This window comes from Callithrix jacchus, chromosome 9 (genome assembly GCF_049354715.1).
Source record: "Callithrix jacchus isolate 240 chromosome 9, calJac240_pri, whole genome shotgun sequence".
In the NCBI taxonomy this organism is placed as follows: domain Eukaryota; kingdom Metazoa; phylum Chordata; class Mammalia; order Primates; family Cebidae; genus Callithrix; species Callithrix jacchus.
In genome coordinates this window covers 3,826,720-3,850,766 of record NC_133510.1, presented here as the reverse complement: position 1 = coordinate 3,850,766, position 24,047 = coordinate 3,826,720, and the positions used below count along the sequence as shown (strand labels likewise).

The 24,047-nt window shown below is 42.6% G+C and overlaps 1 protein-coding gene across 25 annotated transcripts in view; it reads left to right on the top strand.

Moving 5' to 3' along the window:
- Positions 1-24,047, top strand: part of LOC103795080 (uncharacterized) — a 597,037-nt gene that overhangs the window by 64,192 nt on the left and 508,798 nt on the right. For 19 of the 25 annotated variants that reach the window (XM_078338228.1, XM_078338230.1, XM_078338235.1 and 16 more), the window contains exon 1: positions 1-24,047. This exon is cut by the window's left edge and continues 64,192 nt beyond it. The exons of 3 other annotated variants lie outside the window; for them this stretch is intronic. The gene's annotated coding sequence lies outside the window, so the exon portion shown is untranslated. 3 more of the 25 variants (XM_078338238.1, XM_078338236.1, XM_078338233.1) reach the window with 3 other exon arrangements.

The window sequence follows — 24,047 nt, the reverse complement described above, 5'->3', positions numbered from 1 at the left end:
GTACAACCCTGGAAGGGGGTGAGGTGGGGGAAGAGTTGGGAAAAAAGCAGTTGTAATGATTACAGCAAGAACGGGAATTCTGGGCTGAGCATTTACGGGTTAAAAGGACTTTATTAATGATTTTGAGCAGGGACTAATTCTAAACTCTTCTTTACAAATAATAGTTACTGCAGGAAATAGTAGATTTGAGGAGAAACTGCATAAATCAGGCAGCGATTCTGAAGTTAAATTTGAAGAACACTACGGTAGTAGAATTGATGGAAATTCTCAACACCTGCTTGTGTATGGGAACAGAGAAAACTGAGAAGAGGGAGACACTGAAGAGCAATCTAAGGCATCTTGTCTTGGAGGTTGGGTGGATGACGTTAAATGACGTAGAACATCATAGGAAGAGCAAGCTTTGGAAAGCAGCGTAACGATTGCGCCAGGTAACTCAGTGCTGCACCTGCTGGGTTTTATGAGCCAGAGGAGTATCCAGACGCAGATGCCCAAGAGACAAACATCGCAGTTTGGAGGAAGGCAGAGATTGGGATTGACATTCAGAAGAAGATAGCTGAAGGCCGGGGCGTGAATGAGGTCTCTGAGTGGCATAAGTGCAGACGTATGGGAGCAGGTGGCAGAAAAGAGCCTTACACATTACATTTGGGCCCTTTTGTTAGCGCAGAGGGGAGAGAAAGTTAAGACGTGAAGAAGCCAGAGTAGGGATAAGAGAGGCCTGGGACAACGGGTGGAGGGGAGGGTCGGGGGTGTGGCTCAGGTCTGCGTTGCTTACTGGTGTCTGCACGTGGCTAGAAGAAAAATCCAACCTGAACTACCAGGAATCAGTTTAAGCTTTCCAACCTCAGATGAGCCTACTGAGTCTTCCTGAAACGCTCTTGAGTTCTCTCTAGTGAATTCACCTTCCCACTTCCAAAAAGGAATATTTTACATTTTCTCCCCTCTCATTAAGCCTCCAACACTCCCTCACACGCCTTACTTTCAGTCGATGACCTTGTTTATTGTGTCATTAAGAAATATGGGCTGAGAATGATGACTGTAATTCCAGCACTTTGGGAAGCCAAACTGGGTGGATCACTTGAGGTCAGGAGTTGGAGACCAGCCTGGCCAACATGGTGAAACCCTGTCTCTACTAAAAATACAAAATTAGCCGGGTGTGGTAGCAGGTGCCTGTTCCCAGCTACTTGGGAGGCTGGGGCAGGAGAATCGCTTGAACTCAGGAGGTGGAGGTTGCAGTGGGCCGAGATCACACCATTGCACTCCAGCCTGGGCAACAAAAGTGTAACTCTGCCCCCACCCCCCACCCCCCCAAAATAAGGAAGCAACCAAGAGACAGTGACGTCATCTTCCCACCATGGTCCCTCCACAATGTGTGTGCAATGATGTCCTCCTTGTCTGGCTTGCCCTGCATCACTAACTCCCGCTCTCCTGGATCGTCCCTATCAGCACCTAAGTGTGCTGGAATAGTTTCCATCTTGAAAAGCTCTTCCTAGCACCCCCACCCCCTCATTTCTACCTCACTTGTCTCTTCCTGATAGCAAAACCCCTCAGCAGGATTTCTCAGCTCAATGGCCTTTGCCTGGTGTTTTCTATTTCCAACTAATCAATCCTCTTCTCACATCCTGCTTTCAGTGCCCTTGTCAACGTCCACAACGATGTCCATCTTACCAAATCCAGTTGTCAGTTCTTGGTACTCATTTACCTGAACGCTTACAAGCTTCTGATGGAGTTGACCACTTCCCCTCTATTGAAATGCTCACTTCTGGGACCCCTCCTGACCTTGCTTGGTCTTCCTTAGGGGCTTCTCTAAATGCAGGAGCGCCCCAGGCCTCTGTCTCCGGATTGTTCTCTACCCACACTTGCTCTCTGCATGATCTTAGTCAGTTATTTGGTTACGAGTACTATCTACGTACACAGGACTCCCAAGTTTTCTCCAGTTCTGACCTTTCCGTTGAGTTTTAAATTTCTGTATCCATCACCTATTTGACATCTGTGATGGAATGACTAATGATAACTTAAACCCAACTGCTCAGAACAGAACTACCGGACCTTCCCTGCCAAGCCCACCACATCCAAGCCCTCCCAGCTCTCCGTTTCCCTTCCTCCAGCACGGGCCACACCATCCCTCCACTGGAGTTTGCAACAGCCTCTGGACTGGCCTTTCTGTTTCCACCCTTGTCTCTTCCCACGCCCTACTTAGGGTGTACTCTGTGCCATAGCCACAGTGATCCTTTTCAAATGGAAATTAGGCACATTACTTCCCATAAAGGTTTTCCAGAATCTTTTTGATAAAACCCAGCACCCCTTCTGGGGACTCCAAGGCCTCTTCTTTCTGACCTTGTCGCTCTCTGGCCACTTCCTGCTTTGCTCATCTTGCTCCAGTCATACCAGCTTCTTCTTGTTTCTCCAGCAACCGCGGACACCTGGATACCACAGCCTTTGCACTGCCGTTCCCTTTGCCTTACTTTCTCCCAGATGCCGAGTGCCTCACTCCCTCACTTGCTTCATCAGGTTTCTGTTCAAATATCATCTCCCGGGAGAAGCGTGCCATGACAATGCTGTCTGAAACAGCCACTCCTTACACCCTTTTCAGCCTTTTTGTTCTGTTTGATTTTTCCTTATGGTCCTTGTCACTACCTAAATTCATATCTATTTGTTTCCTCTTACATTGTCTGCCTTTTATACTGGAACATGAGATCCACAGTGCAGAATAAGGGAAGGAGAATGGTCTGCTTTATTTACATCTGTGTCCAGTGTTGACTGTGGCCCTACTGCTCAGAGGTACAGCTGTCTGGACCGTCTAATCTCTTACTGTGTCTAGCACACAGCAGGAAGTCGATAAATAATGCACTGAATGAATGAATGAGCACATTTTATTGTGTGGAATCCTGCGAGCAGCAGTGAGTGGGATATGACAGGGCTAACCCATGAACGGACTTCATTTCCCATTTTTAAGATTTTGCCTTCGTTGTTGTTGAGAAAGGGTTTCACTGTCACCCAGGCCGTGGTGCAGTGACACAGTCACAGCTGCTGCAATCTCGACTTTCCCCTAGTGTGTTCACTTTCTCCCTTCCAAAGCGACCCTCCTGTTACAGCCTCCTGAGCAGCTAGGACCACGGGTGTGCACCACCATGCTAGTTAAAACATTTCCTTTTGTAGAGATGATACCTCCCTATGTTGTCCAGGCAGATCTCGAGCTCCTGGGCTCAGGCAGTCCTCCCACCTCAACCTCCCAAAGTGCTGGGATTACAAACGTGAGCCACTGTGCCCAGCGCCCCCCACCTTTTTTTTTTTTTTTTAAACCTTTTTGTTTAACTTCTCCCTTCACCCCATCTCAATCCATCTACATGTACGCACGCATATTAGGAAAGCAGGTTTCTTGAGGTAGAAACAAAAACCTTCACTATATTTTGCTTTGACAGAAGGAAAGACAAAGAGTTTCTATTAAAATCTATCACTTGAATGGTGTGATTTAAGTCCTGTTTCAGAAGACAAAAATAGCTTTCCGGACTGGGTAAAGTCCCCCGGAAACAATACAGTTAATTTCATCTATTGTCTTGAGACAGAGCCTTCCTCTGTTGCCTGGGTGGGAGTGCACTGGCGCAATCTCAGCTCACTGCAACCTCTGCTTCCCAGGTTCAGGTGATTTCCGTGCCTCAGCCTCCTGAGTAGTTGGGACTGCAGGTGTGTGTCACCGCACCTGGCTAATTTTTGTACTTTTAGTAGAGATGGGTTTTGCCATGTTGGCCACTCTGGTCTTAAATTCCTGGCCTCAAGTGATCTGCCTACCTTGGCCTCCCAAAGTGCTGGGATTACAGGCTTGAGCCACTCCGCCCAGCCAGCAATATAGTTAAGAACGATTTTTATTTTAACTCTTATCACTCTGTAATTTTGACTCAATCTTTTTCAGGACTATTTTGATTAATAAATATCAAAATGTTAAAAAAAAAAACAAAACCAAAAACAAACCCGTCTATGTGGTAACTGGCAACATTTGGATTCCACACAGGAATTCTGGCATTTTTTACACCTCCACCTTCAATGGCTCCTCCTTCCCCTCCTGATTTCTAGTTCCTCAGAACTCCTACAGAACAGTAAACCCTTTTTTAAAAATTTAAATTGTAAAAACTGCATAACTTGGGGACAGAGGCCGTAAAGTGTTAGAGATCATGCTGCCATCTAAAGGGCGGAAAGGGTAGGAGGCTTCCCTTGTTAGCAGAAGCCGGAGACAGAACTGGAAATTTCACTAGCGGAGGGGCAGGTAAGAACCACTCAGCCTGCTCAGAAAAGCTCTTGCTCTCTCTGGTGACCTGAGGAAGTGAAGGTTGCTAGGTAATTAGCATAAGTGTCTGCAACAGATTTAAAGGCAGGAAATCACATTTGGATCTGATATTAGTCCCCTTTTTTATTTCTGGCGGTTGGGGTGTGTGTGTAGTAGGGGAAGTAGATTTTTACTCCCACAAAAAAAGAGTTTAAAAAGATTATTAACATGGTTGTCTTTGGGTGATGAAAATGTGGTGTTTTATCCCTCTTTGTTCCATTTCTCTGAAGTGTCTTCAAAGTACATTACTACTTAAGTGATTTTTGAAAAATGATTTAATTTTTAAATTTAAATAGGGGTAGGAGCAAGGTTGTTCCAGAAAAGTCTATGCCTTTTGAAGATCGAATTAAAAGAAATCTTTGATCACATTCAAAATCAATTACATTGAAGGGTTAATATGACATTTTGTGTTTTCTTTCTTTGAAGAGGCCTATTTCCCAGGCTCTGCTTAAAAAAAAAGGCAGAGGCTTAAATTGGAGAACAAATTCAATACCACTTAAAGTGTCCATTAGAGTGAAAAGTTAGAATTCCAGAAAATAGTTGGATAGTTCAATAATTTCAGATTTCTATAGCTAGAAGCCTTGAAAGAAATAGTTTGCCTTGTGAGGGATGAGCAGCCCCAGGACAACCACAGAACCACATTTAGGCTGACAAACAGGAGAGTCAGAAAAGAGCCACACACGTGGTAAACGACAGGAAAGCCTCCAAATCTGTACCAGGGTAAACCTGGCTGCTTTGCAAGTTACAGCTGAAACAGACAGATTGAGAAACTCGAGGGCTCCAAGGCTGTAGCACTTTCTGGAGGAAAACTGGAGATAAATAAACATGAACTGAGGTTGGGATTCAGGACCAATCCTTTAGTGTCTAGCCGTGGAACCTCGGGGATTTCCCGGGAGACAGGATCCGAGAAAAGCTAATCAGGCAAGACAAGCCTGGTGTGAGGTTTTGCATTTGTAGGCCTTGGTGGGAAAAGCTAATCAGGCAAGACAAGCCTGGTGTGAGGTTTTGCATTTGTAGGCCTTGGTGGATTTATGTTCTGTAACTGACACCCACTGAGTAATAATAACAGCTGGCAATTGTTGAGGAGTTATTCTCTGCCAGAAATTGCGCTAAGTGCTTTGCCAATATTATGTCACTTAATCTATCTCCAAATCTAATCAATAAGTGCTAATGATTTAGCATATTAAACAACATTCCCCAAACCAAGGAACTTCATTTACTGTCTTAAATTCACACAGCAGGACAGCCTGAGTCCATAAATTTAGCAACAATACTGCAAGGCCTCACTTAGCGTCATCAGTAGGTTCTTGGAAACTTCAACGTTAAGTGAAAGGACGTATAGCAAGTCCTCAGATAACATTCCTTCAATGTCTCATTTTGTTACAACATTGATGAGAAAAAAATTGGTTTGTTATATGTAAATTTCACTTGAAGTCAGTTTCCAAGAACCTGTCGATAATGGTAAGTGAGGACTCTCTGTACTGTGTTATCCTAGCTAGAACTTGTCCTCAGTTTTGCTTGCATACCCATACTGGAATTTTGATAATCAATACTTGTATACTTTTATTTACTGTTATATTGACATAGAGTGTTTTTCATTTTGAGTCGAAAATTTTACAAAAGATGTAATATGTGTTTTAAAACACTCTTAAAAGACTGTTCACAGCGGTGTATGCCTGTAATCCCAACACTTTGAGAAGCTAAGGTGGGAGGATCTCTTGAGGCCAAGAGTTAGAGGCCAGGTTGGGCAACATAGTGAGACCCCATTTCTGCAAAAATTTACAAAAATTAGCCAGATGTGGTGGTGTGTACGTGTCGTCCCAGCTCCTGGGGAGGCTGAGGTGGGAGGATTGCTTGAGCTCAGGAATCTGAGCTTGCAGTGAGCTTTCATAGCTTCACTGCATTCCAGCCTGGGCAAAAGAGGGAGACCTTGTCTCTAAAAACAAAAGCAAACTAAAAATAAAACCCTCTTAAAATATTCAATATTCATGATATTAAAAAATACTGTATTTTTTTTACTCCTTGACATTGTATTTTTACTCCACTTCTCCTACAGAATTTTATCCTGATGTTACATGTGTTTGTACTTCTATGGTTGTTCGCTGCGATGGTTAGTTTTTTGTGTCAACTTGGCTGGGCTCTAGTTCCCAGTTGTTCACCCAACACTGTCTAAGTACTGCTGAGAAGGTATTTTACAGATGTTGTTAACATCTACAGTCAGTTGACTTTAGGTAAAGGTTAACATCTATAAGCAGTTTACTTTAGTTAAAGGAGACTATCCTTGATAATGCGGGTGGTTGAATTAGTTTGTACTTGCACTACTATAAAGCAATACCAGAAACTGGGCAATTTATAAAGAAAAGAGGTTTAATTGGCTTATGGTTCTGCAGGCTGTACAGGAACCATGACTGGGGAGGCTTTAGGAAACTTACAATCATGGAAGGTGAAGGGGAAGCATGAACCTCTTGCATGGCCAGAGCAAGAGGGGTGGGGTGGGGGAGGTGCCACTCACTTTGACATAACCGATCTTGTGAGCGTCTTTCAGGAGAAGAGTACCAAAGGGGCAAATCTGTTGCCATGATCCAACACCTCCCACCAAATCCCACCTCCAACCTTAGGGATTACTGTTTGAGATGAGTTTGGGTGGGGACCCACATCCAAACCATATCGGTGGCGATTCATCTAACTAGGTGAAGGCCCGAAGAGTAAAAATTGAGAAAGGTTTTCTGAAGAAGAAATTCTGTCTCAAGACTGCAACATTAACTCCTGCCTGAGTCTCCAGCCTACCAGCCTAGCCCACAGATTTGTTAAAAGATAAACTAAGTCACATTCAAATTTATAGTTTATTTGAGTGGACAATGAATTATAGGTTGGGCAACTCCAGACCATAGGTAGTTCAGGGCTCCATAGGCAGTTCAGGGAACAAGGGAAAGCTTTTAGATGGTGAATACGGAAGCAAGGCAAAGCAATCATTCCAGTGGAAAGTCCCTAGCTAGAGGTGAGGTGGTGGTTTCTGATAGGCCTGGACTATGACCATTTACATCTAGTTGGGTTTCAGTTTGCTTACATAGGAACCCACGGTGCTGGAGCTGCCTTGGTTTAATGGTCTTCCAAAAATTATTATTATTATTATTATTATTTTTGAGATGGAGTTTCGCTCTTGTTACCCAGGCTGGAGTGCAATGGCGCGATCTCGGCTCACCGCAACCCCCGCCTCCTGGGTTCAGGCAATTCTCCCGCCTCAGCCTCCTGAGTAGCTGGGATTACAGGCACGTGCCACCATGCCCAGCTAATTTTTTGTATTTTTAGTAGAGACGGGGTTTCACCGTGTTGACCAGGATGGTCGTGATCTCTTGACCTCGTGATCCACCCGCCTCGGCCTCCCAAAGTGCTGGGATTACAGGCGTGAGCTACCATGCCCAGCCCCAAAAATTATTTTAACAGATTTCAGGCTTCCAAGGCTCCACAGTCAAATCAGTCAATAACAGCAACAACAACAACAACAACGACAACAACAACAAAATCTCTTACTCTCTCCCTGTTTCTGTCTCTCCATTATCTTCTGTTTCTCTTGAGTCCCCAGCTACATCCAGCCTTGTAAACTTAAATGTAACAACAAATATGTAAAATTTAAGTTAAAAATAACCTATAATTTTTTGTGACAATAAGGTTATTAGTGTTGAAATATTTCTTTGGCATCCAATTATCACTGTAATTATTAATAATCTGCAGCTACTCAAAATGGTATAAATGTATTAAAACACTTGGCAATTATTTTTAAAAGAGAAATATACAGAAAATACATCTCAATTAGATTCACCGAGGTTTATGTTTGTGAAACAATTTATGAGGGCTTGATTAAAAGAATGAATAATTGTATCTTTGATTCTAGAACCATCTACAGGTTTGAGATGGGTGAGAGGTAGACCTTTTCTATTTTTATTTTTAAATTGGAAGAAAAGTGACCAAGAAATAGGAGCGTGCATTCTGAGGCTGTTAACAGTGATAGGAAGAGCACCTGTGAAAACAGAGCATAGGGAGATGGATTACTTTAAAATCCTCTGGGACCTGGTCACTATTCTAAAATCCTTCTGCATCTCTAGAGCAAGTGTGCCCTGCTTGGAAGACTGTTGCTTATTTCGCTGGGTTTCAAAGTTACCCTGTTTCTCGCAAATATCCTGGTGGTGGACCTGGTTTGAACTTAGCAATTTTTGGCAAATCTCTGCTTTCTGCCTGTTTTCTGGCTTCTGTTAATTTGGGTCATGGTCGTCCTTTGGGGTTCATGTCCATGCTGGGTCTGGACTATCTTCTTTCCTGTTTTCCAGGCTCCTGTTCAGGGAGTTTCGTTGGTTTCCCAGTTTTTTACCTCCACCGCTTTATCTTCTGCTATTCACATCCCCAAATGGTGCAATTGCCTATGATCACCTCAGGGGGCTGGACGGCTGCTGGAGGCAGTGGCTGCATCCACCTGTCACCCGCCTTGCTTTTATCAACTACATCACGAGGGACCAATTACATTAAAAAACATCACATTGTGCTTCTTGGAAATCTGGCCCCTTTGCTTCAACCCATTTCCATTTTTTCTCTTTATCAACCTTTTGGTCTTCTGCCCGTTTTAAACTTAATTGCTTTTGTACTTCCTTCTTTGGCTTCAGATGGCTTTGTTTTGTGATACTCTTGATAAAAGAAAAAAACTTCGGCCGAATTAAATTGAAAGGAGTTTAATTGAGCAACGAACGATTCACGAATCAGGCAGTTGTCTGAGTCATAATAGGCCAAGAGACTCCAGGGCAGCCATGTGGTGGAAGATGTATGGTCAGAAAAAGGAAAGTGACATACAGAAAGCAGAACTGAGGTACAGAAACAACTGTGCTGGTTACAGCTCAGCGTTGGCCTTATTTGAGCACTGTTCAGTTGGCTACGTTTGATTGGCCAAAACTCAGTGTAGGCTAGGGTCTGATTGTACCTCCACTTGTTATAGTTCCTGATGTACAGAAAGACCTTTAGGGCAAACTTAAAATATGGAGGAAGGCAGCTGTAGGCTAACCTTGATTTAGCACTCTAAATGCCATTAAAGATCAAACCATAAAAAATAATGTTAAAATTTACTAAAATTTTGAGATCGAAGGAGCATTATAAATCATAATTCCTGCATGTGTGAAATAGATTTTGGTATTGTGCAGAAGTTATTTAAGCCTGGGGGGTCTGAGGGTATGAGAGAAGCTTTTGAGAACCAACATTCCTCTAAGACTTTCCAACCTAGATGTGATGTGGCACATTACACACGTGTTTCTGTCATGCTTTCCATCTTGTCAGGGATGCTACTGACCCCAGTGGTTGATACAGGATGGAGGAAGAAGGGGTGGTGGTTTGCCAGCGTTTAACCTAAACCCTTTCTCTTCTGGGATGCTATTTTATTTTATTTTTTAATTTTTTTTCAAGATGGAGTTTTGCTCTGTCACCCAGGCTGGAGTGCAGTGGCACAATCTTGGCTCACTGCAACCTCTGCCTCCTGGGTTCAAGCAATTCTTCTGCCTCAAGTTCCCAAGTAGTTGTATTACGGGTGTGCACCACCATGCCTGGTTAATTTTTGTATTTTTGGTAGAGATGGTGTTATGTCATGTTGGGCAGGCTAGTCTCGAACTCCTAACCTCAGGTGATCCTCCTACCTCGGCCTTCCAAAGTGCTGGGATTACAGGCGTGAGCCACTGTACCCGGCCTGTGATCCTTTCTTTTGTTCTGTAGGCACCAACTTCTTCTCCTGATGGTGGGTTTTTAAGCTGTAGTTCCCTCGTTCCAGTGGAACACTCTTGCTTATTTCACCTTTAGCCCCTTGCAATCAGGAGGTCAACCTCTGGCTTTTGTTTGCTGGGATTTCATTAGCTTCTCTAAGTAGCTCTATTGAACGGGATGCAAGACAACCTCTCTGCTGGCTCTTTCTCTTACCCATGAAACTCACATAGTACCCATGCTTGTCCATGTGGTGCTTTGTGTTTTTTACAAAAAGGTGCCTGTTCCTCAAGACACTTTATTTCTACCTATGGGGAAATTGTTGTAACATATGCCGGTTTTGTTAGAACAAGAACCTCTATTGCCATCTACGAGAATGTAAATAGACAAACTTGCGATGACTACCGTGTGATAAATCTTGACATTAGATGTTGTATCCTTGAAAGCATACAACTTGCACACCATGCATGGTGACCCTATGCCCACACGTGGTATACAGGAAACACATGATTTGCCTACATGAACTTTGGAAATGAAGGCTGATTCCAACACAGAAGCAAACTCTTCTTTATCTGGCTTTCATGTGTTAGGAGGATTGCTTTACTCTCAGAGGAGTCTTCTTGAAGCTCTCTCTTGCCCTCATGAGGTAAGGGTCAGGTTTTCCCTAAACTCCTTTGCAATGTTGAAGCATTATTGACTAGAGGGGCAAGAACTATTCCCAAATAAATTCTTTCCACAAATTCTCACCAATATTTAATAATATGCTCTTTTGTAACCTTGGTGTACATGAAGGATCTTAAGAGCTATTGATAAGGAGTTTTGGCTAACTCCTTTGCAACTTCTGCATATGGTTTCATACTTTATCATCTATTTTTTTCCTTGGTGTTTCAGTTGTAACTTCAATTTTAACTTTTTACAAGGAGATAGAAAATGCAAATGTTTCTCCAAACATGATAAACATCTTTCTGCCCACTCCAATGAGAATAATTAGTATGGGTAGAATTAATCTTCACTAGAAAACTAAAATTTACCAAAGAATAGCTTTTATCTGTTTGGTATAAGAGCAACGGGGAAATTTTCTTTCAGAACAATTTATTGTGGAGAGTATCATGGGGGTCTTATCTTTGTCCTTTCTGGAAGACATGAAGGATCGTGTGAAACAGATCCCTGAGGGCAGACTAAGAGGAGATGACTTAAAGCTGCAAATACCAAGATTTAAGGTTAAGCATGAAGAATTTCCTGCTATGGAAAATTCTTTAGCACTAGATTAAATATCATAAGACTCTTTCCCCAGTATTGACCTCCAAACAAACTTGGTCGGGTTGGTTCAACCACTTAGTTTCCCATAAGTGTTCATTGATCTCTGTGAGTGGATGACGGTTGACTACACAATTTGTCCGTGATTCAACTAGGAAACTTCTGTTAACAAGATTCAGTATAATTTCTCTTTCCATGAATATGTGGAATTAAATAGCCATTTTAACCTATGTAGACCAAGATAACCTTGTGATCAAGTATCATATTTAAAAAATATATGCCTATAGTTTAAAGCAATTAAATATCCTTACTCGGTTTCTTATGCAAATATGTAAGAGCAGCAGCTGGTGGTGAGGGCCCGTCTTCTATGGTTTTTTCACATCTGTGTGTTTTGTGAAGCAAAGCATCAACTTCCCCTTGTTCTAAACTATGTTTTGAAGGATGCGTGTGTAGTAAAGTTAACAACCGTGGACAATAGAGACTGTATCTCCCTGCAGAGCAGAGGTGTCCAATCTTTTGGTTTCCCTGGGCCATATTGGAAGATGAATTGTCTTGGGCTGCCCATAAAACACACTAACTATAGCTGATGAGCAAAAAAAAAAAAAAAAAAAAATCATGAAAAACCCTCATAATGTTTTAATAAAGTTTACCAATTTGCATTGGGCCGCATTCAAAGCCATTCTGGTTCACATGTGGCCCGTTGGCTGCAGGTTGGACAAGCTTGTTCTAGAACAAAGGGCAGATTTTCTTATCATTTTGTGTGGTAGGCAGTATAATGGCTCCCCAAAGATGTTCATAGCTTCATCCCAGGAACCTGTGAATATGTTACCTCGCATAACAAGTGAAAATTTATGTTATAGATGAAATTAAGAATGCTGATCAGCTAGAGGACCTTCGAATACAAAGGTTATCCTGGATTATTCAGGCGGGCTGAATGTAATCACAGGGATGCTTGAAAGTGGAAGAGCGAGGCGGAAGAGGAGGTTGGAGTGGCGTGATGTGAAAAGGACTCGACTTGCCTTTGCTAGTTTTGAAGATGGAAGAATGGGGTTATGGTCCAAGGCATGCTGGTGACCTCTAGAAGCTGAAAAGCTTGAGGAAATGGAGACGGAATTTTAGTGCAGCGAGGCCCAAGTTGGACATCCGACTTCCAGAACTGCAATATAATACATTTGTATCAGCGAAGCCACTGAATCTGTGGCAATTTGCTTTGGCAGCTGTAGGAGACCGTCCCACCTTGGCAGATAGAGGTAGTGTCCTCCTCCGGGGCAAACATACAAGCGTGCTTGCTATACAATCAAATAAGGCTGGCGTCTCTTCCAGGACATCAGGCAGGCATGCTTATTTCCATTATAGAATATTCAGGTTCTCCAAGTTCAGGGGTTTGATGCTGGTATTGTCTAGCCCTATTTGCGTCGCCTCGTGGGCACTGGCGCTTGGAGGAACTGGCCCAGATGCTAATACCCCGGCTACTGTGGTGAGTAATAACCTCTCATTTGTCTGTAATCCAGGAGTCTCATGTCTTTTGCCAGCATCCATAAACTCTAGCAGGCTGACTTGCTGGTTTGCAAGTAGGTCCATCACAGTGTTTGTTTTAATGCACTTCTGAACATTTCTTTAAACATCTGCTAGACTAGGGCTAAGCAACTGTAATTATTACCTTCAAGATAGTGTTTACTCTGTCTCCGTACTTTGCAGATGAAGTGTCAGGATGCCTCTCTCTATCTTTACAAAGATCAGAGATCAGTTTACAACAAGCTTGGAAATAAAAAACAAAACAGGGTGTTTACCATAGTTGGAAAAGCATCTCTCTCTTCTGACAATTTATGACTAGGGCAGGTACTAAGAAGTTCCCTGTCTCATTTCTCATCTACAGAATTTCCTTACTTCTGCATTTCTCCATTTATCTTTCTTTCTTCGTGACATGCTGTTTGAAGAGAAAATCCTTGGGAATTAGTCTTTCATTCTTTTCTCATGAGAAGCCCTGTCCTCTCTGAATTTTTGGTGAATTAGATTTCTCTCTTGGCTATACCATAAAGGCCTTGGCTTTTACAGCTACTTTCTTGTTTCCAGCTTGAACTCTGTTGTCAAAGTTAAGTCAGTGTGTCAGAAGTCATTTAGACCAAGGATTTTGTTTCACAGAAGTGAAAGCCAAGGCTTCTGATGACCAGAAGAGCTGTTGCCTTGTTTAAGTCTCTCCTGACCTAACTACCTAGTGTTTTGGGAGAAATTGTCTTAACCACTGTCATTTCCACCCTTCTGACACAAGGCCTGGCTCAGTTGCTGGTTTGGCTTAACATGATTGCGTCCCCTCAACAGCTCTAGAAATACAACTGTGAAACTGAAATTACCGTATTTCTAGGTTGACTGTGGCCAGAGAAACTGACCTATGGATGAATTGAAAATAAGCTTATAACCCTGATTTTTTTATAGTTAATTAACTTAGGGCACAGGTATGGAGCCCAACATGTGCCAGGGCCTGTTGGGTCCTGGAACAGTGCCTGGAGTGAGGCTGGGAGGGAAGCTTCCTAAAAGGTTGAGGAGGACTTTATTTGGGAAGAAACTGAGAACAGCGTTCTGGGAACTGGACTGTGTGAGAGTTTGAGTACTCTAGAGAAAGGAGAACATTATGGAGTTCATCTTCAACTTTTTTTAACTAGTAACTTGTCATTTTTTTCTAGTTAGAAACGTGACTGAAACATTTCTTCCTCTTAACAGACATAAAGAAAAAAGGATAGATTTCACTTTTCTTTTGCAATTTTCCTCTTTAAGAAACAGAAAGGTGGCTCACGCCTGTAATCCCAGCACTTTGGGAGGCCGAGGCGGGTGGATCACGAGGTCAAGAGATCGAGACCATCCTGGTCAACAAGGTAAAACCCCGAATCTACTAAAAATACAAAAAAAAAATTAGCTGGGCATGGTGGCGCGTGCCTATAATCCAGCTACTCAGGAGGCTGAGGCAGGAGAATTGCCTGAACCCAGGAGGCGGAGGTTGCTGTGAGCCGAGATCGCGCCATTGCACTCCAGCCTGGGTAACAAGAGCGAAACTCCGTCTCAAAAAAAAAAAAGAAACAGAAAGAAAAAAAAAAAAAAACCTTACATCTGTGGTCCTGGACATAAGGTCTTTTTTCTTTCTGTTTCTTAAAGAGGGAAATTTGGCTCTTGGAAGTCACCAATAAATGACATGGGCCACAGGCTTTGTCTTTTCAGCTGTGGGCTGATAAATCCCTGTGCTTGTTCAGGGTTATATGTCTGAAGTTTGTGTTCCTCTTGTCTGAGGAGTACAAAATAATCAATTTGTTAGTGGAAATTACCAGCTTGATTAATAGACAATCCTAATGTATTCTTTGTAGGATACATTATATATGAGATTTAAATTTGAAGGAAAGAAGACTGGGCCATGTAGAAGTTTGGTTCTTAACAGAGCCTATTCTTGATTGCAGAGAGTTTTGTACATTCTGGTAAGGGTATGCAGTTTTGCATTTTCTGTTCTGAGTATTACAGAAGGAAAAGGGGAAAAAAGCTTCCACATACAGCAGAGATGTACTCCCAAAGCGGGAGACCAGTGAAGCCCTGACCCCTGCTCCCCTCCAGCCTTCAAGGAGCGTGAAGAGCATCCATGTAACAACAGAAGATGCTTCAGAACGAATTATGAGTCCATAGAGATAAATGAATGTCTTTATTTGTTGCAAAGGAATGGCTATTATCAAAAAAATCCCTGATGCTGTCTCTCAGGCTGAACTTATGCAGAGGCAGGAGACAACATGTAATTCACTGACTGAGAAAACTGTAGGTAAGAACACATATGATTTCTATAGCTTTTATGAAAATGAAACTACATTTAAATTTAGGAGCAGTTTATATTGGTTGATATTTAATTAGTTAAGTGGTTAACATATAATATTTAAAAAATCTTTCAGTAGACAGTTTGAGTTAATGTTTATGGTCTAGTTTTTACTTGAAGACATTTTGCTACAGAAGAAACACGTTGTGATTTGTATACCCATTCTTGATATCAGGCTGGCCTTTTGTCCTGTGAAGCTTAAGCTAGTTACCACCATTTATCTGGTAACTGTTTCCAGAATTGAAGGGATAATTCCCGGAGAGAGATAAACTTTAGGAGTTTACTTTTAAGCCTCATAAGTACCAGGAGAACTCAATGACAGGATAAAAAGTTTGTCATAAATATTTTCACAAGATGGAAGACAAGAAAGCAAAGAGCAGGATAAAAAGAATTAAGGAATAAATAAAAATAAGTGAAAATGCTGCATTTCCTCTCATGGGATAGATTTTTCAACAACTCCTGAACTATGACCTCTCAAGTTCTTTTGCAGTTCTGTTCTAAGAAGTAATTAAATACGTGTAATATTTCTGTCTCTTCACAACATGAATTCATTCCTGCTTCAGCCTTAACAATTTTAGTAGAATTTATTGTTTATTCATATGTGTAAATATTGTGGAAAAAAAGCCCTAGATGAGTTAGTGTATGTGAGACATTTAGGCCAGGATTTGGCACATGTCTGTACTTCATAAGTGTTTGTTACTGTTATTTTTTAACAAGAGTAAAAAAAGCTCTTATGACGCATCTAGTATCATTTAAGCTGTTTATGATTAGTCCTCGGAATGCCTTCTGGGCAAAGTTTCCGCAGACCAACACCACATTAATTTGAATGCATTGAGCTGGTTTTCCAGAGGGCTGGATGACATTTTTGACCTTTTAGGATTTTTGAGGCTTTTTCTAATGGCTGAGGTCAAAATCTCCCTTTCCTCATCTCTTGAGTTTTAGGGGCAACCAGAGATGTTTTGAAGTAAACCAACCATTAGATGTCGCTTTCTTCTCACCGCTTTTGGTTTTAGGAAATGTGACCTGGGTTTAAGCCTTTTGATTTTCTTCTTTTTTTGAATGTCTATAAATAGTCTCTATGTCCCAGCTAAACGGGAAATTTAATTTTAGATCAGTAGATAAGAGACAATACTCAACTCCTTGGAATGATGAAATTTTGGGCCTGTTTTAAATTGGCCTGACTCAGTGTCCCTAGTTGACTAAATTTGGAAATGTAGTGTTTGTGTTTTTCTTTCTTACCGAAGTGAGCATGGCATTGTTTCCACACCAGACACTAATGCCGGGGTGTATCCTTATTCAGGTCAAAGCTAATGAGTGTTTTCTTCCTAGCAATCACTGAATGAAAAACATATTCTAGAGTTGCTTTTCCAGAAAACCTTTGTGATCTCCCTCCCCCATCAAAGGGCTCAGAAACATAACAGTTTGAAAAAGAGAAAATGTACTGCTCCTATGGTCTGAACATTTATGTGCCCTCCAAAATTCATGTTGAGACTTGGTATTAGGACGGGCGCCTTCAGCAGGTGATTAGGCCATGAGGCCTCTGCCCTTGTGACTGGATTAGTGCCTTACAAGAGGAGCGAACTGGCTTACGGTCGGTCCCCTTACTCCTTCTCCTCCTGCCCTGTGAGGACGCTGCTGGAGGAACATGCAGTCCTCACCGGACACCAAACCTCCCGGCGCCTTGACCTTGGACTTCTCAGCCTCCAGAGTGGAGAGAAATACGTTTCTGTTCTTTATCAACTGCCCAGTGTCAGGTAGCTTCTTATACAGCACAAATGGATGAAGATAACCGCTAGTCATGATTTGAGGAAAGAACCTGATGAAAGAACATCTTCCTTTCAGTCTTGTGTTTCCGGCTTTCCCTTCATCATTTCCGTTCTGTAGAAGCCTGATTTTGAGCTCTTTGAGACTTGTTTCTTCGGTGGCCATAGGCCTTGCTCTATTGAAGACCTTTAACTAGTAAAGATTGTTCACAACTTTGGGTCTGAGAATGTGCCCAAAATTTATAAAGCACTCATCTTATATGACAGGATTAAAATGTCCATGGATGTCCAAAACCAAAGAACAAGTAGCTTTTTGCATTTTATTTAGCTGACATTTCATCTTGCTTTTGCTCCTGAAATGAATACCCCGCAACCCTTAAAAGGCTCTGTTAGTTTGCTCTGGCTGCCGTAATGAAACGCCAGGGACTGGATGGCTTAGACAGCAGAAATTTGTTTTCTTATGGCTTTAGGGGCCGGAAGTGCAAGATTCGGGTGCCGGCAGTGCTTGTTTCTCATGAAGCCTCTCTCCTCGGCTTGCACACGGCTGCCTTCTCTCTGTATTCTCACGTGGTCTTTCCTCTGTGTGGGGGCCCCTGGTGTTTCCTCTGTGTGTCCAAATTTCCTTTACTTACAATACCAGTCAGGTTGGATTACTGCCCACCCTAGGGCTTCGTTTTAACTTGGTCACCTCTTTAAAGGCCCTATCTCTAAATAGAGTTATGTTTTGGGGTACTGAGGATTGGGGCTTCAACACATGAATTTGTGTGTGTGAGGGCACAGTTCAGCATATATCCCCGTCGGTAAAAAGCAGCCCAGTTTCTTCTGTTTCACATCAATCTCTTTCTGCTAGATACTCATTAAAAGTTTAAGCTTTTTCTATCTCTCAAGGGATCTCTCCTCATTCCTCCTTCTCAAGGTGGTGCATGCAGAAACTTAGTATCCTGTTGAGAGTAGAAGAGGCCTTTGCCCTCTGGGCCTTCACTGGGCACTACCAACTGGACCCTTATCCTCCCTTCTGTGTTTAACCTTTAACTAGGCCTTCTGTGCTGCTGTTTCTCATAGCGGGCTGCTTGGATCCTCTTCTCGGTCATTCTCTTGACTGTCACCACTAGTGGCTGTGAGATAGGTCATTGCCTTGGGTGGTAAGGTCTCTGCAGGCCCTCATTCATTTTCTCCAGATCGCATGCCTCTCCAAGTGATTACAAAAGACTGTAAATTGAATGAAAAGATTACTGCGAGTCTTTCATGGAAAACAAAGCATAGCCTAGTGTTTCCTAGTTATGGGATTCCTTTCCTGGTGTTTGAGCTACTTTACACTTCTGTAAGTTGTAGGAAACTGAAACTGATGTGTATGATTCTTGTCTGCAGCAATATCTAGTGGGATGCGACAGTTTATTGCCCTGCAGACAGCTCCATTTTACATGTATTTGTAAATTTATTACAGCATTATATATGTATTCTTTAAATTCTCTTTGGAGCCAGTTGTAACATCTTACCAGTTTCCGAATTAATTAATGACTTAAATACAATCTTTGAATGGTGCTCAGGTTGTATTTGTATGAAAGTCATTGTTATACTTCCCTTAAAAAAATGGAATTATCTTTCAGGAGGTCGAGATCATTCTGGTCAACATGGTGAAACCCCGTCTCTACGAAAAATACAAAAAATTAGCTGGGCATGGTGGCGCGTGCCTGTAATCCCAGCTACTCAGGAGGCTGAGGCAGGAGAATTGCCTGAACCCAGGAGGCGGAGGTTGCGGTGAGCCGAGATCACGCCATTGCACTCCAGCCTGGGTAACAAGAGCAAAACTCCGTCTCAAAAAAAGAGAAATTATCCTTTAAAAAGTCTGTTGTTCTCAGAATTTCCATGTTACCCATGTGAGCATATACAAATTTCAGAATCTACTACCTGCTTTTCTCAAGTAATGGACGACTGGAAATGCTTGATCTAGGTCATCTAGCTAGCCAGGGGCGGAGATCTGGGGAATTTTTTTGGCAGGAGTGTGGTGGTAGTGGTGGCGTTTCTATCAGGCTATTGCCCAGGAAGGTGGTATGTAGGCCCTAATTTCTTTCTTGGAGTCCCAGGAATTACACTACTCTTGCTTTACCTTTTAAATTATTAATATTCAATTAGTTTTGAGATGGAGTCTTGCTCTGTCATCCAGGCTGGAGTGCAGTGGCATGATCTCGGCTCAGTGCAACCTCTGCCTCCTGGGTTCTAGTGATTCTCCTGCTTCAGCCTCCCAAGTAGCTGGGACTACAGGTGTGCATCACCACGCATTGCTAATTTTTGTATTCTTAGTAGAGACAGGGTTTCACCATGTTGGCCAGGCTGGTCTCAAACTCCTGACCTCAAGTGATCCTCTTGCCTTGGCCTCCCAAAGTGCTGGGATTACAGGCGTGAGCCACCGGGCCCAGCCTGGCTTTTTAATTGTTTCTACTTCCTGCCTTGCTACTTGAGCTTTTCCTTCTGTTCCTATGTGTAGGAAAGCTGCTTCGATGTCATAACCTGCCTTCTTTTTACCTTAAGTCTCACAGTTCAATTTCATATTCTGGACTTAAAAAAATTCATCTCTGAAGGTAAGGCCTGTTGATTCAACTATATCCAAATATAATCTGAAACTTAAAATTGGTTTCCTTTGAGAAATTAATACCATTGATTCAATGTAAGGGAGACCCCTGGAAAAACTGGGAACTAGAAATTAGTGTAAGAAAATATATTCCCTTTATATTTAAAAATATCCGCTTTTTTTTTTTTTTTGAGATAGAGTTTCGCTCTTGTTACCCAGGCTGGAGTGCAATGGCGCGATCTCGGCTCACCGCAACCTCCGCCTCCTGGGTTCAGGCAATTCTCCTGCCTCAGCCTCCTGAGTAGCTGGGATTACAGGCACGCGCCACCATGCCCAGCTAATTTTTTGTATTTGTAGTAGAGACGGGGTTTCACCACGTTGACTAGAATGGTCTCGATCTCTTGACCTCGTGATCCACCCGCCTCGGCCTCCCAAAGTGCTGGGATTACAGGCGTGAGCCACCGCGCCCGGCCAAAAATATCCACTTTTTATGATTGTGATTTTTCGTGTGCATTGAGTATTTGTTGCAATATATAATGCAATGTGTTCTTTGGTGTGAAAGAAAATGCTTCTTCAGCAACATGCTAACTTAGTGATAGATCTCGTGTCTACTTCATATTTCTGGGGAAAATGCTTTGTTAATGCTTTGAATCTACTTTCATTGACAGCGAAGGTCAGTTCAGTGCTCTCACTCTATATTGTTTCTCTGCAACTGTTTTAAAAACAGAGTAAGCTTCTGGCTTTTTTCTAATCACATTTACCCTGAGTCATCTGTTATACATCGCTTTATTTTGTAAGTTGATCCCCTTTTTAATTCAAAGTATGGTTTGATTTCTCACACAGGAGCAGTGTTTGCATTTTGTCGGAACACTCCATGAGACAGTCTAAAGAATTGCCCTTTCTTTTTTTTCTGTAGAGCATCTGGTGACGTGTCCATCCTACATCCCAGATTTTGCTGAGTTTAATATTTTGTCCTTTAATTTATCCAGAACTTACATTTTCTGGCTTCCAATCATCTCCTTCTTAAATGTACTTACTTACTATTCTCTTACATCAGTAGCCAACTTTTTTTTTTTAATAGGCACTTTTATTTATTTTTTTGCATTTTAGGTTTTGGGGTACATGCGAAGAACATGCAAGATAGTTGTATAGGCACACACGTGGCAGTGTGATTTGCTGCCTTCCTCCCCTTCACCTATATCTGGCATTTCTCCCCATGCTATCCCTCCCCAACTCCCCACCCCCCGCTGTCCCTCCCCTATTCCCCCCAACAGACCCGAGTGTGTGATGCTCCCCTCCCTGTGTCCATGTGTTCTCATTGTTCAACATCCACCTATGAGTGAGAACATGCGGTATTTCATTTTCTGTTCTTGTATCAGTTTGAGTAGCGAACTTTTTTAGGAGGGTTAGGTGGAGGCGTATTTTCCACAGAGAATCAAAGAAAGTTTTATTACTTACTAATCCATTGATCAGACTGTGGGAAGCCAGGTTGAAACTAGAGTTTCGGCCATGGTTCAGGGCCACTCACAGAAAAACCATCCTCACATTGTATTCAACTTAATTCCTTCCTTTGCAAAACTAGACATTATTAAGATGGCATAAAACTTTAGTGTTTCTTACCTATTGCTAAAGCCATGTGTGGTAAATATATGAATATCAACACTAAATGTAATTGTCTTCGTCTTTTTCTGTAATAGAATGCCAGAGACTAGGTGATGTGTATGATATATATGAATATCAACACTTGTCTTAGTCTTTTTCTGTAACAGAATGCCAGAGACTAGGTGATATATAACGCAGATCAATGTATTGCTCAGAGTTCCGGAGGCTGGGAAGACCAGAGCATGGTACTGGCATCTGCTGAAGGCCTTTTGCTGCATCACAACGTGGTTTAAAGGCAAGTGATGATAGGAGACAGCAAGACAGAGAGGAAATTGGGCCAAACTCACTTTTGTGACACTAACCCACTCCTGTGATAATGGTGTTAATCCCTTCATGAGGGAAGAACCCTCATGGAAACAGAAGGCAGCCATCTGCAGAGCCGTCGTGACTCAATCACCTCTTAAAAGTCTCACCCCTTAAGACTGTTACAAAGGCAGTCACAGCTCAACCTGTGTTTAGGAGGGGACACTCAAGCCATGGTGGTAATCCGCAGTTTAGAGAGTATACTGCTTTGGAATGCTAATTTTTTTTTTAAATTTTTTCCTGAGACAGAGTCTTGCTCTGTTGCCCACGCTGGCGTGTAGTGGCATGATCTCGGCTCACTGCAACCTCTGCCTCTCAGGCTTAAGCAATTCTCATGCCTCAACCTCCTGAGTAGCTGGTATTACAGGTGTGTGCCACCATGCCTGGCTAATTTTTTGTATTTTTAATAGAGATGGGGTTTTGCCATGTTGCCCAGGCTGGTCTTGAACTTATGACCTCGGGTGATCTGCCCACCTTGACCTTCCGAAATGCTAATTTTAGAATACATTATTTTTACAACTCTTTAATCATAACAATAATCTCTAACAGCTATTAAATATTGAGTACTGAACTCAACATTTTGTACATATTAATTTCCTTCATAACAGGTGTTTGAGGCAGGCAATATTATTACTTTCATTGTAAAGATGTACAGCCTGAATCACACGCAAGTAAGAAACTGCCCCAATATCACAATTTAAAAATGTGCCTGGGATTTGTTTTAATCATGTAAGGTAAGACATGCAGACATGGAAAGGACTGTCATGGAGGAAGACATTTTTATTCCCAGTTCCCTAGACACAGGAAGCACAGCAGGCCATGCAGGGCCGCCTCGGGGAAGCACCACGGTCACTGACGAGGCAGAAAGAACGGGAGGAAAGCATGAGCAAGAATCTTTACTGTGGGTCCACAAGAAGAAACAAGTGAGGCAGGGTACATAGGCTTAGGATTGGCTAGTTCGAGTAATTTCAGGGGGCTCCAGTGTGTAGGGACTGCCTCTAGGTTTCTGGTACCTGGCCCTGGTATGCTTAGGGCAGAAGAATAATGCCTTCTGGAGTGGAAAAGACAGAGAGAGGAGGCGGCTTGAGGTAAAGACTCTGGATTAGTTGGGTTGCATGTGAAAGGCACACTTGCAGGGGAGTGGCCTGCTGTCTTTAAGAATGGGCTACCCCTGTCAGTGGGGCTCCAGATTCCAGAGCATCAAGAACACGAAAATCCCAGCACTTTGGGAGGCTGGTGGCTCACCCCTATAATCCCAGCACTTTGGGAGGCTGAGGCAGTAGGATCACTTGAGGTCAGGAGTTCAAGACTAGGCTGGTTAACATGGCAATATCCTGTCTTTACTACAAATGCGAGTATTAGCCAAGCGTGGTGGCACATGCCTGTAATCCCAGCTACTCAGGAGGCCGAGGCATGAGAATCCCTTGAACCTGGGAGTGAACCTGGAAGATGGAGGTTGCAGCCAGCTGATATACCATTGCACTCCAGCCTGGGCAACAGAGAGAGACTCCACGAAAAAAAAAAAAAAAAAAAGAGAAAAATTTAGTTAAAATGGTCACTCAGTATAAGTAGGAGAATGTGGATTTCTTAGCATTTTGATCAAGGAACTTCTGAACCCACTTGGTTGATGCCGATGGATTCTAGAATGTGACAGATGAGGCTGGAGTGGTAGCTCATGCCTGTAATCCCAGCACTTTGGGAGGCCAAGGTTGGCAGATCACTTAAGCCCAGGGAGTTTGAGACCACTCTGAACATCATGGTGAAACTCTGTCTTTTTGAAATAGAAAAATTAGCTGATTTGGGAGGATGAGGCAGGCAGATTGCCTGAGCTCAGGAGTTTGAGACCAACCTGGGCAACATAGTGAAGCCTCGTTTGTACTAAAATAGACAAAGTTGGCCAGCTGTGGCCTGCACCTGGAGTCCCAGATTCTTGGGAAGCTGAGGCACAAGAATTGCTTGAACCCGGGAGGCAGAGGTTGCAGTGAGCCGAGATTGCACCACTGCACTCCAGCCTGGGCAACAGAGTGAGACTGTCTCCATTAAAAAAAAAAAAAAAAAAGTGACAGATGGATTAAGATCCCTTCCAGTGTAATTTCCATATTCCTGTATGACCGAATGAAGAGTTTCAACAAGCTTTATAAGGCTGCTCTAAAGCCTTATTTGGCATTTGTTGGGTCCCAGCAGTGTCCTTGGTACGTCTTTACATACTGAGGTGGGCGCAGGGGCTGGTCTGCCCCCTTTGCAGTCAACTTTGCGGACTTTGGTTCATCTGCATTGTGATCCTCATCAGCCTGGCTGTGATGGACAAAAAGTTAATAGAGTCGAAGATCTTTACAGTTACAGAAACCACCATGAAAATAATAGTCTCGACTTGCATTTCAGTGCAAAGCTTTAATAGATCAGTTGTAAAAGAGCCTTATATGAATTTATTTAAGTGACTTTTAAGCAAGAATGTTTATATATTTATGCTTTTCCCAGCTGTTTGCAAGATGCTGTTGAAAAAATTTTTTTAAATTGCTTTATTTTGTTCCCCAGTTTGGGAGATACGGTGATCAGAAGGAAAATAAATAAATGTCAAGCTTTGGATAATACAGACTAAAG